Source organism: Simochromis diagramma, unplaced genomic scaffold, assembly GCF_900408965.1.
Source record: "Simochromis diagramma unplaced genomic scaffold, fSimDia1.1 OVJJ01000229.1, whole genome shotgun sequence".
Lineage (NCBI taxonomy): Eukaryota > Metazoa > Chordata > Actinopteri > Cichliformes > Cichlidae > Simochromis > Simochromis diagramma.
The window spans coordinates 311,839-320,245 of NW_024386869.1; the positions used below are offsets into that span (position 1 = coordinate 311,839).

The 8,407-nt window shown below is 37.6% G+C and overlaps 1 long non-coding RNA gene across 1 annotated transcript; it reads right to left on the reverse strand.

Moving 5' to 3' along the window:
- Positions 1-1,445: 1,445 nt before the first annotated feature.
- Positions 1,446-2,227, reverse strand: LOC120733348. The gene is made up of 2 exons (XR_005695799.1): positions 1,650-2,227; positions 1,446-1,618 (listed from the first exon to the last, which is right to left on the reverse strand). It is a non-coding gene; the product is annotated as an uncharacterized LOC120733348 (long non-coding RNA).
- Between the last annotated feature and the right edge of the window lie 6,180 nt (positions 2,228-8,407).

The following is an 8,407-nucleotide window of genomic DNA, read 5'->3' on the forward strand; positions in this document are numbered from 1 at the left end:
ACAACAACATATGAAACAAAAGTAAAGCAAAACAAAACAAAAAATACATAAATCAAAAACAAGAAAATTAGCAAGCCCCACCACAGTATAGTTTCTTTCATATGAAAAATACGGAATGTGTATATTTGCAGATACACAAGTTATGGAAAAACAAACAAACCAAAACAAAAAAACCAAAAAAGAACCACAACACTTTTTTTTTTTTTTTTTTTTTTTTGCCTGTCCCGTTTGGCTCTTTTGCCATCAGAATTGTTGTCTAAAGGCAAAGAAAGATGCCCAACGGATTTACTTTACCAAATTGACCATCCCAGCCTTGCCGTAATGGTCCATTTGATTCACCTTTTATTGTTTATTTTATTTTCACTTACTGAATACAGGACAGACTTGACTGGGGGAAAGAAGGGGAGAAAGAAAGAGGGAAAGAGAAACAGCTGAGAAGAGGGACGGGGGAGAAGGGCAAAAAACAAAAACCAACAGAATGAGCAGAAAAAAAAAAGAAAAAAAATGCATATATCAATCACCTGGATCACCTGCTGAGAAAGAAAAAAGAAAACAAGCAGAAGAGAACAAGAGTAATAGAATAAACAACATCACAATGATATATGGGAATATGACAGTAAATACTAAATATTAAACATTATTGTGCAGCACATAAGATCAACATAACACAGTGTGCTTTGAGGTAGAAGCCAAAAAGGGTGTAGTTTGTGGGTGTGATCACCCGTGTGTACACCTGCGAGCATGGACGCGCTTGTTTTTTGTTTTTTTAAAAGGTTCCTTCATGTAATGATCTGCTAGAGGGTGTGGGGGGGCCGCAGCCCCGTCCTCCAGGGCATGAAGCAGGTATGGAGGAGATCAAAACTCCAGACATCCAGAGGCCCCCAGAACACAAGAGACCAAGGAAGACCAACAGAGGGGCAGCCGCGCCACTGTTCCAGAAAGAGCTGAGGAGAGTCCCAGATGAGGGCTCACTCAGCAGCCGCGGAGCAGAAGCCAGGGGGAGTTGTAGTGACGCACCCGTGAGCTCCGCCGGCAGCCAGCCGTGCCTGAGTGACCGAGCCCCAGGCCGAGAGGCTGGGGGCACCCCACCTCCGAAGTGGCCCGAGCGAGCCCCAGGCTCCAGGCCCCGATAAGCGGCCGCCAAGGAGTGAGCCGGTGTGCACCTGAACCACAACACTATTACCAGCAACATTACCGTCCTGGGTTAACCCCGTTTTCTTCATTCTTATACTTATTTAAAATTTGGTTTTTATATTTTACTTTAAACTGTTTTATGTTTTTACTGTCTTTTATTTCTTCTGTTAGACTGTTCCATAATTTAACTCCTGCAATTGAGATAGACATCGTTTTTAAAGTTGTTCTAGCACTTTGTATTTTTAAATTCCATTTCCCTCTTAAGTTATACCCACCTTCTCTTTCAATGAACAATTTAGAGATTTTGTTGGGAAGCAATTTATTTCTTACTTTATACATTATTTGCGCTGTTTTAAGCTTCACCAAGTCTTGGAATTTAATAGCTTGCATTTTGACAAAGAGTGCATTTGTATGGTCCCTGTACCCCACATTATTTATTAATCTAATGGCCCTTTTCTGTATTATAGTTATTGTTTGTGTGTTACTTTTTTATGTGTTTCCCCAGACCTCTACACAGTAGCTCATATATGGCAGTAGTAAAGCACAGTATAAAATGTGCAGTGCTTTCTGATCCAACATATGCTTTGCTTTCCCCAGGACGGCAATGCCCGTGTCAATTTCCCCCGAACATAGGTAATATGTGGCTTCCAACAGAGCTTGTGGTCAATGATCACCCCAAGAAATTTTACTTCATTTACTCTTTCTAAATATACATTGTCAACACATATTTCTACTTTGATGTTTTTCTTTTGGTTTCCAAACAACATAAATTTGGTTTTATCGAGATTCAATGATAATTTATTTATATCAAACCACTTCTTTAATATCGTTAATTCCTGTGTGATCATCCCCAAAACCTGTGGCAATTCCACACCCGAACACAGTATATTTGTGTCATCTGCAAATATTACAAACTTTAAAATCTCCGATACTCTGCAGATATCATTTAAGTACATAATAAACATTTTTGGACCCAGTACTGAACCTTGAGGTACTCCACAAGCTATATCCATCAAATTAGATTTATGTTCATTAAAGTGCATCAATCCCAGATGAAGCTTGGTTTCATGTAATGAACTCATTCTTTCTGATGGCAGCTCAGAAAGTGGATGCTCTGACAATAATCTGTGCTAACTTAACATTACTTTAGTATCTGATAAATGTTATTTACCTTTTTGTAATTTTGCTTTTTATGTGATTAGATCAGGAATTGTTTTTATAAATATATGTCAGGAACTTGTTGTTATTAATGTTTTAAAGTTATATCAGTGATGATTATGAAAGGGTTTTTTTGCTTCATTCTATGCAAAATTACTCTAAAAAGACCCACTGGGACTGCTTTCTTCTTCAAGGTACAGCGCTATGGTTTTATTACAGCTTGAGCAGTAACCAAATCTTGATTAAATTCAGTAAGTCGGTTCAGTTAAATCAGTTCATTTTTAATGATGAAAAAAAAACAACAGTTTATCCTCTCTTGTACTCAGAGCTGCTCCCATTTTGAACTGTAGTGAAAAGGAGTCATAACAATGGCAAGATACTTGTTTTTAGATCAGGTAAATCTGAGAGCACCAACAGGAATTAGAAAAGTATATCATGTCAATGATAAGAGACACAGTATGTTTTGTATTTGAACCTATTAATGTTCTAATTGTAGGTTTCCTGCAAATGGAGCCTTAGCTTGACGCTCTTGTTAGTCCCTCTTTCCATATCCCCCCCCTAAAAAAAACAAAACAAAAAAAAACAACAGTCCTTGATAGTTTCTCAATATTTACTTCAAAAGTCCAAACAGGTACACGGCAACAGAATTACAAATTGTGAAAATGTATAAAGATCAATTCAAAATGGATAAAGAGAGATTGCAAGGTCAAAAAACAATGTGGCTCCACTCTCCTCTCACCCAACTTCCTGTTTTTTCTGCACTATCAAAATAAAAGCATACATTTCAAATTAAACTGCTTTTAGGCTCCTACACTAGTGTTTATTGTCTCTCTCTGTTTTTCTCCTCAGACCTACATCATACTGCAGATATGTCAGTTAACTCCACCTCCAACTACATTATGGATGACATCTGCCAAATAAATTCATCCAAATTCATTCCCTTCTATACAGTGAGAATCATCCTCCTCCTCGGTCTCTGTTTCCTCGTCTTTTATGTTGGTCACCAAAGATGGCGGCAGCAGCGCTCCTTTAAAACAGCAAGCCACTCTGACATCTTCACCTATGGCTGCCATGGAGCTGATCTGGCTCTTGGGGTGCTTGCTCATTTATTATGGTGCATACACTTGACAGTGCTGCTCACTGGACCTGAGTTTTCAAGGGCATTTAATAAGGTGTTACCTCTGCTGTATCTGCATAGGACAGGAAAACTCTTATGTTGTAGTTATTTCAACATCTGAAGAACAAGATTGAATTTGATCACACCACAGATATTCGCGTTGTGTTACATGTTGCTGATGACTCAAAAGTGCAGCAGAGAACATTTCAACTAAAACAAGGTTATGGGGAATGCACGCCTGACATTTGAAGCACTTTTTAATCAGCTGTATACAAAAGACATAGATTATGAGAAATATGTTGGATCCTTTACTTGTTATTACTAGATGTGAGATCACAGACATGGATGGAAGTTTTCAGGTCACATACAGAATAATGGCTGCTGGCTATGCAAAATGACAGCACAAATCCTCTTTATTGTTTGTGCTTTGTGTTTGTTTGCATACACAATATGTGTTTTAAGTTGTGAAGTTGTACACAGCAGGACTCTAATCAAAGTTAAAGTATATGCTTACGTAAGGCCTCCCTGGCATTAAATCCTCAGCTAATCTCTGTAGCATTCATAACCTTGAAAAGTAATAGAACAAATTCTTTGGTTCACCTTATTGTTAAAATCACATCTGTACCAATTTTCCCTGCTAGGCATAGTAAATGCAGGCCACAGGCAAGTTTAGTTTTAAACAGAGTAAAATAATTATATCAGTAGTACCAATAATAGCATATTTTTGTGTTATTTTCTGTAATTGTCTTCAAATGTTATATTTTCCCACTTGTCTACTGACAACAGTACAGGATACAATGAAAATAAAGGTTTTATGCCCAGTGTTGTTGTTATCATGATGTTAGTGTGCGCTCACACAGAAGTGCTGCTGCTTTAGCACCATGGCTTGTCATTACGCTAATACAACGTTTGTTGCTCTGGTAGAAAGAAGATGAAGAGGTCATTTCAGGACACATATATTAAAAGTTCATACTGTTACGATAATGCAGGGGTGTTTGTGTGACTTATAAAGTGTCTGCTTGTTTTTATTTGTTCTATAAGTAGCATCAAAGAACGTTAACTTAAAACAATATAGAATATACTATTATTTCATAATAAAAGGTGTGTTTGGATGAATTGAAAAATTGCATATGAAACAACCTTATTACCAGTTTCCTTCATGTGAAGGTCTGTGGAGTGGCAGGGTGATTTTCTATTGTCTGTACTGATTACAGTTTTTTCTGATTGCTTAAGCACATTTTTTGTAACTATTGGCTAATTTTGCAAAACTCTTCACACAAATAAGAAAACCTGTCACACAATAATCAAAACATTGTAGTTCTCTTGCAAAAGCAAACACAGCTAGATTAACTCTTCACACCTTCGTAAAAATGGTGTTTCCGTATCAAACAGTACACACAAGCCATCATCTACTAAGCACACAATGCGCCAACTGCACACTGATGGTATGAATACAAAACACATCTGGCTTTTGCTTTCTCTGTGCACAAGGTAGGCTATGTCAGTTTGAGCTCATACTTCTGTCATAGATCCATAAGCATAGAGGGATCCTAACTTCAAGTACTGGTGTTTATTCAAACACATCAAAACAAACACAAGTGTTTATTTCCAAGTATAGGATTATTTGCAATCGCCATAATGACTATATGGGTTACTTGGTCTGCAGTGAACATGCTTCCTCTGCCCCCAGCATCTGGTCATCTAGCAATTCTATAAAGTAACAATTTCAGTATTTTTACATCAATGGTATCGGTGTGTTTCTCATTGGCATATGGCAGTGCTACAAATCTTTGTGCGAAGTGACTGTACTAACCGATTCTCATTTCAAGATGTCCTTATGGTACTTGCTACAGTGTAGCGGCTCGAGTTAGGCTGGACCCGTTGGCCAGCTACCCTCAGGGTCATTCCACGGTTGATTACATGGTCCACTATTGTAGCTCTGATGTCATCAGCAGTTCTATTTCTTACTCTTCCTACCCTTCCTCTCCCCCCTCCTCATCCTCCTCTCCCCCCTCCTCGTCTTCCTCTTGCTCCTCCTTGTCCTTGTCGTCCTCTTCATCCTACTTCTTCACCTCCACGTCCTCTTCCTCGGCCTCCTCTACTTCTCACTCTTTCTGCTCCCTCCATTGTACTCCGCACACACAGCTTACCTGTATTATAGTGCTTAGGCTGATTGCAAAGTGAACTAATTATCTAAAAAAGTTTTCACATGTGAAAGTGTGCCAGACAGTTGGCAAATTAGTGTTAATGATAGCCATACATGTGTATACTTTTGCTAGGAGTGTGTTGGAAATTTGGTAATTGAGTGTTGTGCAGTGAATTGTGCCTACAGTTTTGCAAAGTGTGTGTTACAAAATTGCAAACTGAGTGCAAAGCAGTTTTTGTGCTTTTAGTTTTGCAAACTCAGTGAGTGGTTTTGCTATAAGTCTGAATAGTTTTAGAGATTGTGCTACAGGAATCACAGTTAGGGTTTAAGCATTCAGAAAAAACTGTAATATAGGTTGTGGAAAATACATTAATATTAACATGGCTTTTATTAGTAGCATTTTGTGGAAACTTTTGTTAAATAAGTAGTTATAATCATTTTCATGCACACATTGCAAATGTGCTCATGAGAGTTGGCACTCAGTCTTTTGAGGGTCATAAGCTTCGTCTGGCGGGACTGTCCAGACTGACATATCGTGAGAAGTGGCTTAGAGTGCAGAAAGGTCAATGCAAACACGCTTACAGACACAGAGAACAGTTAGATTAATTTCTAGGTCAGGGGTAAGAGCCATTTTTCTTGCAACTGCATATGTGCCTGCATAGCAACAGTTTAGGGTGTACTCAGGATGTTCTGGAGACGAGCATTAGATCAACAGGAAGCACCTGGAGTGTAAGACGGTTGAGACACCTCTTTAAGTATGTTAAAAGGTAGTTCACAATGGAAATATATCTAACTGTCACTAACTAACTGATGCATGTTATGTTATCTGCTGACACAAGAAGGGGCTGAACCCTGACATACAAAATCAATTTGAAGTGTGCTTTCTAGCGGAGATCTATGCTGATGATGCCCCAGTGTACATCTCCCCACATGTGTGTTCAATAAATCATTGTTTTGATTGAACCCATCTGGACCATTGGTTGTTTGTTCTCAACCTCAAATAAAAGAATCGGGACAAGGTCATCCAGTTAATTAATTAGGTTTCTTTTGAGGGTAACGATGTAATGTTTATCCAACTGAATTGAGGTTTGCAAATGTGAAAAAGGCCGATTACATTTGCAAACAGCATATTACATTAATAGTAAAAACAAGGCACTGCTGACATTATGATTGGAAGCTGAGCCCCGTTAAATGTTTGATCCTAGAGTCGCCCCTGAGGCAGGATGCTGTCCATTCAGATCCTAAAGGCATTTTTAGCTGTACTGTAAGCAAACATACATGGGAAAAATTACGTAAGCATCAATTGTTCATTGAACCTTTTAGCGAATTTATGCGATGGAGCTATATATTTCTCTTCACATTCTAATTTTGTAATATGGAAAATAATTTGTGTCCGTTTATGACATGTTTTGCTGACTATGTTGATTAGGTTTGTTGACCTTGTTCACGCCAGTTGAATTTGTTTCCTTTATCAGTACATTCTTTATTTATATTTATGTTAATAAAAATGTGCAGGAATCAGTCTATGGTTGTTATCATGTTTATGTACAACACAAATTAATCTGCACTGTGGTCCTGATGGCTTACATACTGCAATTTCAATTTTATCATACTTTCTTCTGATGGAGAGCTCATGTCCGACAATATTTTTACAGACCGGCCTTTAAGGTGTCGTGGATAAATAAAACAACATAAAACCAGTATTAATTATTAATGATCACTTACAGTGTATACATTAAATCGCACTATTATGGGCTGCAACCTCTATAAAGGTTAACTCTGCTAATGGAAGCTAACATTATGCATACTAAAATCATCTCACACATACTGTGAATCAGATCCCATCAAACTATTCTATGTACACACAGGGGTATGCCACTGCTTAATTTGAATGAACACCTGTCTTACATTAAAAGCCATTTGAATACTGTCAGATGTAATTGATTGATAGAATAAAACACTGACATTAACAATGTTTTAAAAAAAACTTTCCCACTTTTTATTACTTGATAATCATAAACTGCATGCTGTTTTCTGTCAGATGACAAACATTTGGTACCTGAACTATCCATAATGGTTAGAAAATACAGATGTACTGTAGAAAAACTGCATTGTGACCCAAATGCTGAAGTATTATTTACTTCTGTAATTTATGGTAACCACCTATAGAGTCATGCAAAAAGCTCCCATTGTTCAGCTGCTTTTTGAACTGTGAGCAACCTAAACACTGGCAGAAGCATCAGTGCACATTTTGAGTGAGGAGCAGTCGGTCAGTTTGAAGAGGTGAACCAGAGGAAACAATCCAACTTAAAAAGGTGATCTTTAATAACTTATAATATACTGACACTTTAATTTTTAAATACTTTATTTTTTCATTAATGTTTGAGCTGCTTTGAATCATTTTACCATGATGCCATGAGATTAAAGTATAGATAGATAGATAGATAGAGAGAGAGAGAGAGAGAGAGAGAGAGAGAGAGAGAGAGAAATAGTGAGAGAGGTGTGTGTGTGAACTTGTTATTAGTCTTGAATTAGTGCTGAAAAGCTAATTAACAAGCTTTGTAACATTAATCTAAAAAGACCCACTGCCATTGCGCTTTGCTTTGTGGGTATAATTTATCCAGTTTAAGCAATTCCCTACCCATGTCATTTTGGTTTTTCATTAAAAAAGTTCGTTGACAATTAAGATTCTATGTCAGATTATTGGTTGACGTTTTCTTCACATGTCTGTCCCTCTGATTTTTTCTTCTCCTCAGACCTACATCGTACGGCAGATATGTCGCTTAACTCAACTTCCAACTACATTATCGATGGCATCTGCTCCATAAATTCATACAAATTCATTCCCTACT